The 16,354-nt window shown below is 50.3% G+C and overlaps 1 long non-coding RNA gene across 4 annotated transcripts; it reads right to left on the bottom strand.

Annotated features, from left to right (window-relative positions):
- Window positions 1–5,537: 5,537 nt before the first annotated feature.
- On the bottom strand, window positions 5,538–14,814 carry LOC109262409 (uncharacterized). Of its 4 annotated transcripts, none has more exons than XR_008421628.1 (5): window positions 14,666–14,814; window positions 9,580–9,676; window positions 8,775–8,920; window positions 7,781–8,257; window positions 5,538–6,782 (listed from the first exon to the last, which is right to left on the bottom strand). It is a non-coding gene; the product is annotated as an uncharacterized LOC109262409 (long non-coding RNA). The 4 variants fall into 4 exon arrangements; XR_008421629.1 differs by having other exon boundaries at window positions 7,781–8,224; XR_008421627.1 differs by having other exon boundaries at window positions 7,781–8,920.
- Between the last annotated feature and the right edge of the window lie 1,540 nt (window positions 14,815–16,354).

The raw sequence follows: 16,354 nt of genomic DNA, 5'->3' as shown, positions 1-16,354 counted from the left end.
AAAGAAAAAGAAAGAAGGAAGGAAGGAAGGAAGGAAGAGAAAGAAAGAAAGAAAGAAAGAAAGAAAGAGAAAGAAAGAAAGAAAGAGAAAGAAAGAGAAAAGAAAAGAAAAGAAAAGAAAAGAAAAGAAAAGAAAAGAAAAAACCTTTCCCTTTGGAGGGAAAGTGCTTCAGTGTTATTTTAGTAGGAAGGTACAATAATAGTCATAGTGAAAATAGTAATGGGCTGTTATTACCCATTCAGTGCTCTATAAATATGCACTGTTTGTATTTGTGTGTTTGGATATAATGAAATCACAGAATGACTAATATTTCGAGGATACTGCTACAAAATGTTTTATCTATAACCTAGACTAGTTATCAAAAGTATTCATCTACCTATTATTCATCATGACTTTAAAGGGTGGGATCTAGAGAAAGGTATGTCTGGAAACTGCTTTTCCACGTAACCATGCAGGTGCACAAACACAGACACATGGATGCATAGAATAGGTACATATCAAGTGCATGTATGAAAATGTGTACATGTATGGGAAGTGTGGGTCTGCACTTACTATCACAATGACTCAGGTACAGTGCTATACAGTTTACAGAAGACTTGCATTCACTTTTCTTTAAATCTTGACAATATTAGGGGGGTACCGTTAGTCCTCACCTTACGGAGGAGAAAACTGAGGCTCCGAAAGATAACTTACCCCAAAATTTGATGATGATATGAAGCTATAGAACCAGTCCTTTATTCTAATTCTGGGCCCTTCCTATATTCGGCAAATATGTGGCAAACACCTACTGTGTTCTTATGGCCACAAAGATTCAAGATTTATTCCACTGCCCTCAAGGAATTCACACCTAGTGGAGAAGAGAAATTGCAATCTTGTAGGATAAAAACTCTGTAATCAGCCTGAGGCTTGGTGAAGGCTTCCTAGAAGAGAACAGCCAGGCGGAATCTTGAAGCACAAGCTGCAGGAGTCTAATGAAGGAGGGAGCTGTGTACCAGCCAGAAAGACAATGCGTGCAAAGACACAAAGGCAAAAGAAACTCAGTGTCATTCAAGAGAGCTAGGGCTTAGCACGTGTGATGGGAAAGTGGGGGCGGGGGGGGGGGGAGAAAGGAGAGGATAAAGAGCGCCCTATACTCGGCATTTGGATTTTCCTGATGTCTCCAGGGAATGAAGAAAAGATTTAAAGTAGGGAAATGACACGATCAAATTGCATTACATAAAGATCACTCCAGCTGCTGTGAGGACAGACTGGAGAATACCCTGGCAGAGGAGAAATGATGTAATGATGCAGACAAAATTTAATATTTGTCATTACTAAGGCAGGAGGTTGTTGCGGGTGGATCTGAGAGATATTTAGGAGGAACTGGTAATAGCCAAGGAGCTGGCCTAATTGGTGGTAGAGCCACTTGCAGTGTACAACAGGGACTAGAAATCCAATCTGTTTTGAGCAGAGTGGGTTCTACGAATCTAGGTCCACCTGCACGTAAGTGACCTCCAGTAGGGAGCTGGCTATTCAGGTCTAGTGTTCCAAGAAAAGGTCTGAATTGTAGAGAAATATGTCATTAACCTCAAAGGAAATCATAGAATGGCAAATAAGAATTGCGACCATGCACTGAGTACTTGCTATGTATCTGGCACTGTGAAAAGCACTTTCAGTAGATTTTCTCATTTAATCCTCATAACAGCCGAAGGAAGGAAGTATGACGATTAAGTAGTGCTTAGGGAGTGGCTTTCATATACGGAAAGGTCCAAAAGAGGATCCTGAGGCTGATGTTTAAGAGGAATGGCAGGAGACCACTTTCTACTATACACAAGAGGCAACATATTTACCTCCAGTTGGCGGAATTTTCAGTTCCATCCTTTCTCTGCATGCCTAGGACAACATCCTGGATTGGCTGTCTGGGTTGGACAGCCTATTCCCACCTGCTTAAGCCTTTGCGAAGGGAGATTCCTCAAACATGGTGCCCTGTGGGGTTCTTTTAGCCCCTAAGTCATCAAGGTCCCCCAGCATGAAGGTGATAGAAGAAAAGGCTGTTTCAGTGCCTTGAAAACTGCCTGTTCCACTCCACACCCAGGGAAAACAGATCACAACTGTTCCTTGAGACACTCTGGATTCCAACTAGGCAGCATCAGCCTAGTCCAGGTCAACCAGGGCCAGGCAGGCAGGAGGGACAAAGTGCCCTAGACTTCATTTTCAGTGTGGCAGACAGTTGCCCAAGTCATTGTCTCACATTGAGAAGGTGCTCCTCGAAAGCAAGCAAGAGCAGCTTTGTCTTATACTTAATGGTGGGTAATTTGTTAGCCTCTCCACGCACGCCCAACATTGATAATTTGGGAGTTTGTTGTGTGACAGGAAAGGATCAGTTGCATAGAATTCTGAACACTGGCTTTACTCTAATTATTATTTTGCCTCGTTATTAAAGTTGACTCGAGTTTTTGTCTTATGTTGGATTCAAACTCTAAACACAAGTAAGACTAGCTGCTATACTCCTCATTAGAGGAAACATCACCTTGTCCCAATGGCCCTTGAAGGCTCAAAGTCCCATGCAACAGAGCTGATATATTTAAAGGAGCACTGCCCAAGTAAAATGGTACAGACTTCCAGTTTTGCTTTAAATTTGCCCTTCTGAACCCAAGACTATTACATTTTGGCTAAATTATTCTTGGTTTGAATGAGAACGTGGGGTGAGGAATGTGGATGATGGAGTGGTAGAAGGAAGTATCCTAGAGAGTTGATCCATACTCAGCTAAACCGGTCATGGAGACTGGTGGACCCCCATATTTGCAGCTAACTCTCTTCAGGGAGTAAGGCGCCCCGACTAAGAAGCTACCCCGGGCTCTCCAGCTGTGCAATCTGGGGAAATCAGCACTCTGGGCTCCAGGATGAAGGAAGGGGCAGGAGCATCTCTAAAGCGTTCTGCAAGGTTAGCATTCACGCAGTCCTAACACAAGAATAAACAGCGTTCTATCCTCTGTTGCTTTTCCATCTGGTACGGGTAAGGGGTTCACTGTATGTTGACACGTGATAGCATCAGAGAATGTAAGAACAGAAATTGGATTTATGAATAGACCACCTAGATTAAAAATCAATAGATGTGTGTATATTATATTGTCTACACATAATACACACATGTGTGTACATATATATGCATATGTGTGTGTGTGCGTGCGTGTGTATATGTTGTATATACATGAGGGAGAGAAATAGATCCAGCGAAATCGGTCAAGATATGCAGCAGGTTGATGACAAAGCCAGGTCCAAAGTACAGATTTTCGAACTACATGTCAGGTAATTTGCCTACTGGTCTCTGTATGAGTCATGTAAGTCATCAGAACACCGGATGATGTGATAAGATTCATGTGTAATCAGCTCCATGTGTAGTGTTTTTCCTTCCCCCACCATCATTAATACTGTATTAGAAAAAGCTGCAAGTTCTGGCGACAGCATGCTTCTTCTTTTAAATGGGGGCTCTAAGAATTTACCCCTCCTTTTAATATTAACGCTACATGTAAATTTGCTGAAGGAGAATATCATTTTTCAGAGGTGATGATAGGGATCCATTTAATGGGAGAAGCTAAAAGAGGAAATTATCCAGCTTGTCCTTCCACTGAGGGTAATGTGGGGGTAGTGAGCCCTGTGGGCACTAGGCATGGGAAAGAGGGCACTTCCCCTGTTCCATCCCAGCTGTGCGCCCTGAGCAAATAACTTTACCTTTCTGGGTCTCAGTTCATCTTCAGAGAAATTCAGAAGTTGAATTAGATCATTTTAATGAACGCTGACATTCTGAGATGTCATCTAGAGAAATTCCGAAAGCAAACTGCCCCAACTTTTAGCCACTGCACCTAAGTCTTGTCTAGACTAGGGTCTAAGAGTGGTTTGCAGGCTACTGTCTTCACTTAGTTCATTCAGTATTCATTCGGTAAATATTTAAGTGCCCCATGTACTAAGGCCTGGGGATTCAACCAGTGTAACCCTACCAATTAAGGAAGCAGTAACAGGAAAACGTGCTTTTCAGGTATAATCCCAAAAGTGACCTATAGCCTCTGAATCTGACAATGCATCACTCTGCCACAGCTGGCTCTGGGTCCTGGGCAAGTCACGGCCTCCCCAGCCTGGCTTCTTCAACCGGCCCATCTTCAAGGTTCCCGTCCTGGGATACATTCAGTTCCTGAAAGGCCTCATTGATCGCCTCGGGCAGCGGCCAACTGCTCCTGTGAACGCTAGACGTCCCAAGTAACCCGAGCCCGTGGCTCCCTCCCATTTGGGGAGAAAAAAAAAAAAAAAAAAGAAAAAAAGGATGTGGGGGGCGGGGGGGGGGGGGGTGGAATCGAAAAAGGAAAGGCGAAAAATACTGAGAAACATGTTTTGGCAGGCAAGGCCTTCGGAGACTACCATATGTGCTCCATATTGAGCAGGCCCTGGTCTTTGATGTTTTTTCTGAAAGTAAAGACATTATTCTTTCTCAAACTGTGCCTAAGTACTACAGACATTAAAACAATGAGGCCCGAACGAGCGGACCCGGCTCTAAGTGTTTAATTCGTCCTTCACCCAAGTGCTCGCCACCAGTTAGCTCCCCCGTGTGCACCCCGACTGCCGCCCGGGTTGCCAACCCGTCCCGGGCCCCATCCCCCGTTCAGGCCCGCGTTTGTCTGTGTCCTAGAACATCTTCGCGCCAAGTTCGGAAGTAAGTACTTTCCCAAACGCCTGGCGCAAACTCCCCAGATGTTTCCTGCGTCACGGAAACGAGCCCAGGTTGGATCTGAAGCATTCTTACGACGGCGGGTCACGGGGCCCGCCCGGCGCCCGCGAGCCCGGGTCCTCCGCGAGCTGCGGGGTGCGCCGGGGGGCCTCCCGCACTCCCCGGGTTCGCGCCCACGGTGGCTCGCTGGGGAGAGGCCAACAGGGCGGGAAATTGGAGGGGTGGGCATTTTATTACTTGCAGAATTGTGAATCACAACCGAAGATCCCTAGTAAATTTACACTCCGATCTCTGGGGAGCTGATCAGTCACTCACGGGCTGATTGTAAATTCCTCCTTCTCTGTGCCTCCCTCGACCCACGGCCGGACACAACGGGGACCTTAACGGGGGACCTGAATCCACTCGGGGAACGGGGAGGCCTGGGCCCGCCGTAAGCGACAGACCAATAGACTGGAAACTCTCTACCACGGGGCAGGATCGTGGCGCGAACCCGGGACCCGCTCTCGCGCGAGCGATGCTTCCCAAACTGGGGTACCTCCAAGGTGGGCGGGTCGTGGAGGGCTCTCGAGCCAGAGGAGCGGCGGGCGAGGCCCCGCTGCTTCCGGGGGTCTCGTCAAGTGCTTCCGGGGTGCGCACCACGTGGCTGGTTTCTGCGCTTACAGATCATTACAAATAGCCGAGGAGAAGATTAGAGCCAACAGAGCACGGCGATGACCGTGGTCTATGACTACGCTTGGGTGGGTGACAGTAGGGCCCCTCTAAGTAGCCGTAGTCAGGCCCCAGGGCTCAAGCACGTCAACATCTACACTCCACTGACCCAGAGATTCGAGAAGGGTGGGGCGGGGTGGGGGAAAAGAGCGCCGCTTCAGCATCCTGGTCCCACCCAGGATCGCAGGTACTCGGACACGGCCCAAGTCACCCCTTTACCCCGATTAAATTCGCTGAGATGACCTTTCTGTGCTTTGGCCCAGGAAGGTCTCTGCTCCTGGTCATCTGGACTGGGCCTGCCTCAGTCTTGTGAGCTCAGCTCTGGACCGTCGAGGGTGAAGAAAGGAGCACTACGAGGCAGAAGTAACTAATATCTGCAAATGTCAGCTGGAGCGGGCTCCCTCGACGCCAAGGTGCTTGTTATCCAGGAGGAATCAGCTTGTGTTGGGGCGCTGGGCTGAGAAATGGGAGCAGATCCTCGAGGTAGTCTCATATATGAGCCTGGAATTAATTGAAAAGGCACGGAACACACGCACGTGTGTGTGTGTGCGCGCGCGCCTTTGCTTACATTTGCTCTCAAATAATTGCCCCTTTTCCTTTGAAGCGACCGTTTTGTCAACCAGGATCTATTGTCTCAGCTCCCACTGTGTGCTCAATATCGCCACCAGACCCTTTGGGGCATTCAAGGCCACAGAAGACTAGGTTCTTGCTCGTGAACCTTGCTCAGGACTGGGAATTAGTGGAAGAAAGGGAGGTCGCCCATTAAAATTACTTATTGTGCTGCACTTTTTTTCTGGAATGAACTAAAGGCACCCTGAGAAGAATATGATAATGTATGCTTGCACTTCCGGGCTTGGCTCCCTTTTTCTGACCGTTCCTCAACTGGGCTTTTCCTCCTCAAGAGATTTGGAGGGTGAGTAGAGAAACTGCCAGCCCAGGTAAGTATGGAAGCCACATGGTCTCGTGAATGGAAAAAAGGAAATCATCTCCAAATGCAACCAGGCAGGTGGGGGTAGATGGAGTCTGAGAAGGAATGGGAAATCTGAATAACCCCCAAGGCAGCAGACTCCATACCCAATGGTGAGGTGTGAGAAACAGTCAACATTTGGAGTCAGAAAGAGTTTTGGCAGCTGTTAGATAACTTCCTGATCTACAATAAAGTTCATGTGACCTAGAGGATGTTTTCCGCAATTCTGTTGCCTGGCTACCTTCCTCTCTCTCCAAGTCTGCGAGTTTGAGAGATTTTTCTGGGTCTGCATTGAATGGCGGTGCTGGCTGAATGCATGCCCTCGAAGGGGTCCTGACAGATGGCAGCTGCTCAGGTTGGACAGGCGCAGTCCAGGTCTCACTGATCCGTTGCCTCCTCAGTTTTCACCTGCCAGGTGACATAGAGGCTCCCCTTTTTGCGATGGGGAATCCAGGTGTCCCCCATTTCTGGCACCCAAACTGTTTGTTCCAGACCTTACCCAGATGGTGCAAACTAAACTTTTTTTTCCCCTACGTAAAGTCCCAAGCGCCTTACTCAGTCCCAGTGTCCTCAGGCCACGACAGCCAAGTTTCTGCAAGGCGGTCTCCCATAATCAGTGCCTAACCACTATGGAAACACATGCAAGATGTTTACTTTCTTTAGTGGAAAAAAAAAAAAAATGCAAAGGGAGCCCGGCTAGCTCTTCAAGACTCCCTGGGAAGCATTGTGCATTGAGAGAGTCCCAGATCCTAGCAAAGGATGATGCAGGTGTTACCTCTCAGTCCCTGTGGCCAGCTAGTCCTCACATCCTCCCACTCCCAGAACGCCTAGTCATGCATGTGCGGACTGGCCCACAGGCACGTGAGTAGGAGGCCGTGCTCCATGGGCATCACAGGTCTGGATATTTGCACAGGTTCTGGCCTGTTTGAGGGACCATCCTTTGGGTCTGTAGAATGTGGGCAGCTGAAGTGCAGCTGGAGGGTAATAGAAGTAAGTGAAGAGCAATAGCAAGAATGCAGAGATCAAACCTTGCCAACTAGGGTCAGAGAACGTACACGGGGGCAAGTTCTCAAACTTGCACTGGTGAGATGCAGAGGTCAGGGTTTGGAATTTTGCAGAGCTGTTCGTAACTGGTGGGGGGAGGGAGGTGATCAACCCAGCAATCATACCTTGGCATGGGAAGGGGAGCTGGAAGTTTTGTCACATTTCTAGAGCTTCTAGAAAGAAACTGCATCTTTTCTCTAAAGATGAATAAACAAATGCACTATGATGAGGATCATCAGGGCTAGGAACGGCACTTCCAAACCCCTTATTGGGCAAATGTCCCAGTTTTGCAAAGGCAGAAATAAACTCTGAGGCCAAGATGCCAGCTCCAGTCTAGAAGCTAAGACCCAACCCAGGTATACCTGGCCTCAGAAATGCACTAAGCACTGGCCTCTGACAGGGAGGTCAAGCGGGATCTTCTCCGGGAGCTGTGGATGTGTCCAAACTCCTGATGGATTCTGGGGGCAGGGTTGGTCATCATCAGCAAAGGAGAGACTTACCTTAAACCTACCGCTGGGAAGGAAGTGGGAGTAGTAAGTCTTCTTAAGTACTCCAGGAATGTCTCCCATTTTCTGCCAACCCATAAGCACATTATAGTCTAATTGTTACCCGTAAGTGCCTTCCAGCCCTGCACAACTACAAACTCTGGAGCTCAGAGCCTACCTGTGTGCTTGACTTTGCCTGACATGGAGTGGATGCCAAAGAAGCAGCTATGGGCTTTATCATCGGTGCAATCCCCAGCTCGCAGCCATCTCGCAGAACCCAAGCTGTCCCGGTTTTCTCATTTGGATCCATTTCTTTTTGCTCTTGGCATAAGAAATCATTCTGGTCACTAATGACTGTAATAAGATCACTCTGGCTTAAGTCACCCAGGATGGCCTGGAGCCCAAGAGGCTCCCCTGGGGTGGTGGATGCTGGGCCCCTCCCTATGGGTGGGGGAGGGGCCTCCACCTGACGTGGCCACACCTCCCAGGGCTTTTCCCACCTCCTTCTCTGCTGCCACCACCACCTTTCCCTACCCACCGCCAGTAGGTAAAGCCCTGCCATAGACCAGACCATGTGAATGTGCCTTTCCCAGGCAAAGAACCCCACAGATCCTGAACAAGGGAATTGGGTTGGAGAGACCAGTGGAGGAACCCAGTGGAGACCAACAAGCCTTAGCTTCAGTTGTTAGAAATTGAGGCGGGGTTCCAAACACCCTTCCAATTTTGTGTACAAGTATTTTCCTTTTTCTTTCCCTCTCTTCCTACAGTTTTCTTGCTCTTTTCATTTCTCTCTTGAATTTACTGATTTTGTTTTTTTCTTTTTATAGTTTCCAGACTGCCAGAGTCTCTGAGAGGAGAGGAGATTTTATACCTGAGTCATGCCATTCTGGTTGGAGGAGGAAAAACCAAGTTCAGTTCAAATTGGCGACCTAGTCTCAGTCTCATCGTCAGGCTCTTCCACTTGGCGTTCCTAAGGTCAAGTGTGGTGCCATGAGCAGCCGCAAAAAATGTAGCAAACTATGATAGAGGAGAAATACATGGATGCAGGGAGGCTTTCTTAACTCCAGAGGGAGGAGGTAGAGGGACTTAACTAGCTGGCATTTAGGAAATCATCATAGTCTCTCCCTCTCCCACCACAAGGACTATAAAGTGAGTTAATATACCCTGATAGGGTTTTTTTTTTTTTTTTTATTCTATTAAATGATCATTAATTTAGCCGCCTCCAGGTTTGGAACAGTGCTCCAGGGGCAGTTAGGGCCCAGAGGTCTTAGAATAACCAGAAAATGAGGAAATGCACCTGATACCCCTGAATTTCCCATCCATGCCCAAGGGGAACAGGGAGCTCAACAAGGGTGAGTATAGCTTTAGAGACTCTTTAAAACAATTCATCTTGAATGCCCACCTGGAGTCTGTGCCCCATGCAGCTGTACTGACCAAAAGAGAAGAATGTGGGCATCTGGCTCCCTAATTCTCCTTGCCCAGGCCCAGCAACAGGAGACTAAAGGAAAAGGAAAATGGGGAAGTAAAAAGACAATGGAGAGCATCTGGGTTAGGACTGTGCCTGTGTAGGAGAGGAAACAAAAATTTCCCTAAGCGAGTCTCAAATCACAATTGCTCCCCCTGCCCCGGGCCACACACAGACCTCTACACCCTCCCTCCTTGCTTTTTGGCTTTACCTGTTCTGTCTGTCCCCTCTTTCCTTCTGCAAATGCCTCAAATTCAAAATCTAAGGCATTTTCTCAAGTGTAGGCGAGCAGTCACCAGACAGCCTCTCTGTGGATGAAAAGGAAGTCCATGACACCAAGAAGCAACTACTGAACAAGTTCTGGGAAGTAGGGGTGCCAATAAGAATGTTTGGGTGGTGGGACCCCCAGGGTTTCACTGCTAGGAGTTGAACCATGGGTTTCCAGAGCCCACACTCAGTCCTCCCCCCAATTTAGGGGCAAGTGGTCTCTTCTACTCGCTGGACAAAGCCTGGCCCTGACAGGTGGAGAAAGGTCCGAGGCGGCACTTGGAAGTTTAGGACCATGTTAATTCCTTCCTAGGTCTCCCCGGGCTTCAAAGCCCCAGGCTGAAGGGGAGTATTTGGGCTCAGTTCAGATGCTCGTGGCAGGAACAGAAACTCAGGTCCAATGAATCTGAGTTTAAATCTTCTCAACCCTGGTGTGATGGGGAAAGAAAAGTGTGGGGTAGACTTTGGACTCTTCTGGCTGAGTAAGAGATTCCTGGTAACTGACCTTCTCATGAATATTTTGGGGGAATAGGTACAAAGGTGCTACAGCTTAAAATGGTGTCCAAGGCTTCGAGTCCTTAGAACCAATTTCCCACCACTTACATCACTCTCCAGGAATATATATTAGAGACACATGGAAAGCAGCTCATCTCTCTCTTCAAGGTCAACCAGAGACCTAGCCCAGGCTGCAGGACCTATCTGTGTCATCAACTCTCAGGATGTTGCTAGAAGCAAGAGGATGGTAGTAAGGATCCCTAAAATTTGTTTGGATGCACAGACCTATGGCTCTGATCAGGTCCCTCCTCTCTGCACCTCAGTGTCCTTGCAGGTACACAAGGTTTGGAAATACTCCTCTTATGGTTTGTCAAGATCGAGCAATGTACAGCCTATAAAATGCTGGACCCTTAATAGGCTCTCACTAATAGTAGTTCTTTCTCTCATGTTCTGGAAGTAGGGGCAGGCAGATTTTATTACTTCTCTTAAAAAAAATCTTTTGGGGCGCCTGGGTGGCTCAGTCGGTTGGGCGGCCGACTTCGGCTCAGGTCATGATCTCACGGTCCGTGAGTTCGAGCCCCGCGTCGGGCTCTGTGCTGACAGCTCGGAGCCTGGAGCCTGTTTCGGATTCTGTGTCTCCCTCTCTCTGACCCTCCCCCGTTCATGCTCTGTCTCTCTCTGTCTCAAAAATAAATAAACGTTAAAAAAAATTAAAAAATATATATATATATATTTTTAATTAAGTAAGCTCTACACCCAAGGTGCGGATCAAACTCCCCACCTTGAGATCAAGAGTTGCTTGCTCTATGGACTGAACCGGTCAGGAACCCCTACTCCTGTTTTCTTGATGGAAGAACCCAGGCCAGGTCCTGGAAGAGCAGCAGAGGACCACCCATAACTTCCCTGACTTAGATTGAGCCCCTTGGCCAGCGCCTGAGTTCTGCTGTGGTAGTGGACTCTCAGCTCCTCCCCCCCCATCCCCATAGCAACTAGGAGCCCAGGCCCAAGGTAGGGGAGGGCCTCCTGCACCAAAAGGGGGCCCAGTCTGTAGTAATCAGACTCTGAAAAGCTCCTGCCATAGGTTGGACGTGAGTAACTCTGAGTTCATTTGACAGCCAAAGGGCAAGCAACTCTTGGTGCAGAGAGCGGTGGCTTCCCCAGGCCAGCCTTGCTGCCTTGTCCTCTCCTCCAGAGCAGGCACACTCATTGTGCCCCACCGGGCGCTGGGCTCTAATTCCCCCTACCCAGTGCCCATCCCTTACCCAGATTTACAGAGCAGCCTGGGATTCTCAGGGCTGCCGAGTGGCTGCTAGAGGAGGAAGGAACGTGGGGAGCCCTGGGCTCTGCTGTCTCCACATCCCTTAATGCCCAAATGCTTGTCCAGGAGCAAAGGCAAGGAGGTGGTGCCTACTACCTAAGCCAGGCCCTACTCCTTGCTTAAGGGCTACAGGCAGGCCTTGTTTTTTTAAAAACCTGCCACCCTAACCCTATACAATTACCAAAAGCCAAAACAGTCCCCAAATCTTATTTTTTCCCCCACAACCGCCCCGCCACACCTGAGGGCCCCAGTCAGCAGCAACCGCCGTGGGCACCACCTTACTAACCTTTGGAGGTAGATCCAGGAAGGAAGAGAAGAAGCAAACTGCCCTTCAGGATGAGAGAGCAATATTCATTCCTATCACTAGGAGAAGGTGGATGATCTGGAGCTGTCGCCCCCGGAGGGCTGGCTTGGTGCATGGAAGTATTTAGCAGGTTCAGTGCTATTACTGCCTAACAGGGTGTGAAAAGGAATATGAATGTGAAATAGTGTGGGAAAATGGAGAGTTTCCAAAGCAGGGAGCGAGGCCCCTCCACTGCCCCGCCTGGAAGGCTCAGAGTCCCTGCTGCCTCCCGAGCAGCGCCAGGAGGCGCTGCCACTGGCCTGAGACCACTGGGGGAACTTGTGGACAAGAGATTAAGGACCCGACGAGCGGGGTGGTGTGGAGTCTACAAAAGGCGGAAGGTGTGTCGGGAGTCAAGCTGGCAGCATAAGGGAGAAACCTAGGCAACGCCTTATTGGCTCTCCCTGCCTGGCTGAGGAGGCAGACCCCTGGCAGCTTCTCGGAAATTCACCACCTCCCTACCGAATGCACCGATAAAGACGGACTTCTTACTAATTTTTTATTAATTCTATGAAACAGCCTATCAATCCACTGAGTAAAAATGACAAGAAGTATGCGGGTGCTTTCTGCAGGTGGTGGGAGTGGAGGTGAAATGGAAAGGTCCTCGTTGATGGAAATTTCTCCAATTCCAGATCGAGAGCGCACAAACCCGACAAGCATCCCTACACTACAAGGACTCCTCCTCGCCATCTGACAATAATCCCCCATCCTGGCGCACACAGGGGTTTAGACTCTCCCACCTCCCAGGCCTCGGCAATCCCAAATTCCAGGCCTCCCAAACCACTGAACGGCAACAGGGGGAGCCAGACCCCAGGCCGCGCCCCCAGGCTCGGTTGGTGCCTAAGCGACTTCCCCTGGGACGGGAGCGGGGCCTCCAAGGACAGCACTAGAGAAGGCCTGGGACCAGGGTCTCCCTGGTACAACGTAGAACTACCTCTCAACCCCCAACCCAACTCGCCCGGAACCGGGCTCTGGACCGTCGTCCAGGTCTTTTCCAGACGCGAACTCTGCTACCAAGTGACGCCTCTGCGCTCGGGGCCGTCTGGCTGGAGTAGCACTCACAGCCCGGGAGGCCGAAGTGCGAATGCCTCCCTCTGGGACAGGTACCACTGCATTTGAGGGGCGCATTGCTAGTTTGGAAACGCTTGGGGTCGGGAGAGATAGCCCGCCTCCCTTTTGAGAACATTTCCGCAGACCAGACTGCACCGGAGCAGTTGGGCGACGGGTGCAATTGGCCGCAGATAGTACCAGGTTTGGAAACAGACCCCAGCATATAATTCCAATTCCCCAGTACTAAGGCCTATTCCAGAATCGGTGGCCGCGGTCACCCTGGTTTTCTCATGCACATCATTCAACGTTCTAATCCAAAATCAAAGTTCCAGGACCTGATTTTGAGAGGGGCACCGATGGGGGGGGGGGGGCAGGACAGACAAGCAAACGCTCGCGCGGCGGGAGAATGGGGGAGCACCGAGACTTGGGGACCTCGTCAGCCTGAAAAAAAGCCCTCGCAAGTCTCCAGCCTCAGGTTTCTGCCCCCCGAACCTCCGGAGTCGAGCCCCGCGCTCCTCCTCCCGGGAGCGGGAAGGACGGAACGCGCGGCCCGAGGTGGAGTCGATGCCTGCGGCCCCAGCACGCGGCCAAGCCAGCCTCGGCCCCCGGCCTCCTCCACCCGCGCGGGCAGCACGACCTGAGCTCTCAGCTCCTCCCCCGGGCCCCGCGCACCCCTGCCCTGCGCCTCGGGCCTGGCGGCGGCCGGCCAAACCGCCTTTCTTTTCCTGCCTTCCCCAGTGAGCTCACTTCCTCCCCGCGCCGCTCCCTTGCGTCAGCCGGAACCGGCTCCCGGGCCGGCCGCAGCGGCGGGGCGCACAGACTCCGGGCGCGGCGCCTTCTCCGCGCCCCTGTCCTTCCCCGAGGCGACGTCCGTGAGCGGAGAGAAGCTCCACTAGCAGGAAAGGGGAGGTCGAAACCTCTGCGAAGAGAGAAAATGGCTTCATCCGTCGCCAGACTTCGCGCGGGCAGGAGCGCCGAGAGAGCGAGGCCCGACCGGGCAGATTCATCGTGACACCGCCTTGACTCGGGCCCAGCAGCCTGCGGCTGTCTTCTTTCCTTCTCCCCCGCTCCTTGTCCCCTTGTTCTCCTTTAGTCTTCACGTGCGTTAAAAAATTCATATGCAAGCACGTTGAAAAAGCAACTTCGCATTTTAAAGTCGGCAGCAGCGGAGGGAGAATTACAAATAGGATTGGGTTTAATTAGCTGGTAATTCTCTTCGCTTGCCCCCATAATTAAACAGAGATTCTAGAGCGGCTTCAGGGCTCACAAGTGATTATTACAAGCATATTTTACATTTACATTAAAGTGCTGTCCCCGGGGTGTAATCCAAGATTTGGCTGCATTTATTCGGATTTCGAACCTGAGCGCTGAAGCCAGAATACTGCTCCCCAGCTCTGTTGTGGGATGGCTGGGGGGGGGGGGGGGGGGGGGGGGGAAGAAGCTGTTGTTTAGTTTCCCTGGCTGATTTTCTATTTTGTCCAGTTCTGTTTCCGGGGCGAAAGAAAACACAGCCGAAGGCTGGAGAGCCTTCAGCCTCAGATCCCACTGACACTCACGCCAAAAGAATTTTTTAAAAAAAACCATCCTTTTTTAAAGCGTGAAATTGTGCAAAACTCAGAGCCACCTCGGTGGTTCCCCACCACACACACACACAGGGGCACATCCAGCCCAGACACTATCGGCCCCACAGCGGATGGGGCTGCCCTTCGCGTGGACTGTCTCCCGGTAGAGATCCGGAAGCCCTGTTTCGTGACTATTCAGTCCCTCCACTCCCGCGCTCTCTTCTCCCCCATTTCATCTTTGTCGTCGCAGCGATCTACCCACCTTCCTCCCTCTGCGACTCCCTGCGAATCGGCGCTACTTCCCTAGCCGAGCCACCGCCTCTGTCGGGTCCCGGGACGCGGCCAGCCCGGAGCTCCAGAAAGGCACTGGAGAAGGCCTGGGGCCGCGCTCTCCCCGGTACAGCGTAGAACTATCCCCCCCACACCCCACCCCAACCCCCGCCCGCTCACCTTGGGACCTCGCAATGCGAGTCGTCCCCCACCCCCTCCTCCGCCGCCTGACAGTTTCCAGGCTCCAGGCGAAGCGCGTGTCCGTGTTGTCACCAGATCCACGAGGGCTTTTGATGAGAGCTGCTTCCCTTTTGAAAACACCATTCCCTTTCCCCAAGAGAAAAGGATCTATTTTCCTGGACTGGTTTAAACACACACACATACGAAAAGTATCTGTGCTGTGAAAACATCAGCCTTTAACCGTTGTCTTGGAGTGGAGTAAAGACTTTCAGGAAATGATGGAGATAGGCCTGCTCAAGTAACCCATCCCCCAGACTGTCATTTCTCTGGCTACCTCTGCTCTTGCCTGGCCCTCTGCATCATTTTTTTTTTTTCCTTAAAACTTTTCCGAACGCAGCCTCTTCCTTATTTATGCCTTTATCTTAAAGAAAAGATCCCTGGAAATAACTACCAAACCAGAGGAGAGGCTCTCACCACTCCCAGTTTCACCAATTAGGGGCACAGGCTGGCTAGGTACCAGGAACATCTGTGAGCCCAAGTCTACTCATCTGGAAAGAAATGCTTAGAAGAGATGAATTCTAAAGGCCGATTTCCACTCTTAAATTCAATACTTTTCAGACACAACGTTTCTTCTTACTTCTGAACTATTGAAGATATACACGTATGTACATTCCAGGAAGGTTCTGTGACAAGGTGCAGACGAAGAGGACATTTTAAACTTCTGACGGTACCCTCTTTGGCTGCTTCCTCCCAAACCAGCTTTTCCCTCTGAGCGCAGAAAGAGAACACCAAGGATAGGTCTCCTGAACACAGCCAGCGTCTAAGTCCACTTGTGGTCACATGATTCATTAGGAACCTCAATCCTCATCTGACCCTGCCAATTCAAGCACGCCAGTGAAACCCCATAAAACCAGCCAAGAGGCTGGCCAACATATGCACACATTAATTAGAGTTATGTGGGCCTTTGGCTTGCAGCCTGATGAACGGCTCCAGGACTTCAGGGGGCAAAGGGTTTGGGGTCCTTTTCACCTACCAATGCCCTTTGGTCCTGCCAGGGCATCAGCTGAACATAGTGGGTGATCTGAAAGCCAACCCCCTGAAAGTTAACCACGGTCACTAAGAGTAAAACCTGGCAGTGGGTCCCTGCAAGGGACAGGCAAGAATTTGTTCAAAGAAGATAAAGAAAATCAGTAGTGAGCTTTTTTGTTATTACCGCATCTGGTTTCATTACGAGAGAGAGAGAGAGAGAGAGAGAGAGAGAGAGAGAGAGAGAGAGAAGGCAGGGGAAGCCCAAAGCGAAAGAAAAGAAATTTTTAGCATTTATACACTTAACCACACTCTCTCTGAACACACACACACACACACACACACACACACACACACACACTGTAATGACTCTAGTTTATCAAAAACCTGAAGAGGCTTCCAACCCCATTTACAAGGATAATGGAAGGCTTGGTGAGGAGGAGCACGTAGGCTTGAGCCAATTTAGCAACCACAA

Source organism: Panthera pardus, unplaced genomic scaffold (assembly GCF_024362965.1).
Source record: "Panthera pardus isolate Hobbes unplaced genomic scaffold, ASM2436296v1 HiC_scaffold_13, whole genome shotgun sequence".
Lineage (NCBI taxonomy): Eukaryota > Metazoa > Chordata > Mammalia > Carnivora > Felidae > Panthera > Panthera pardus.
Note: the sequence above shows the minus strand (reverse complement) of the source record. Positions and strands in the feature narration are given on the sequence as shown.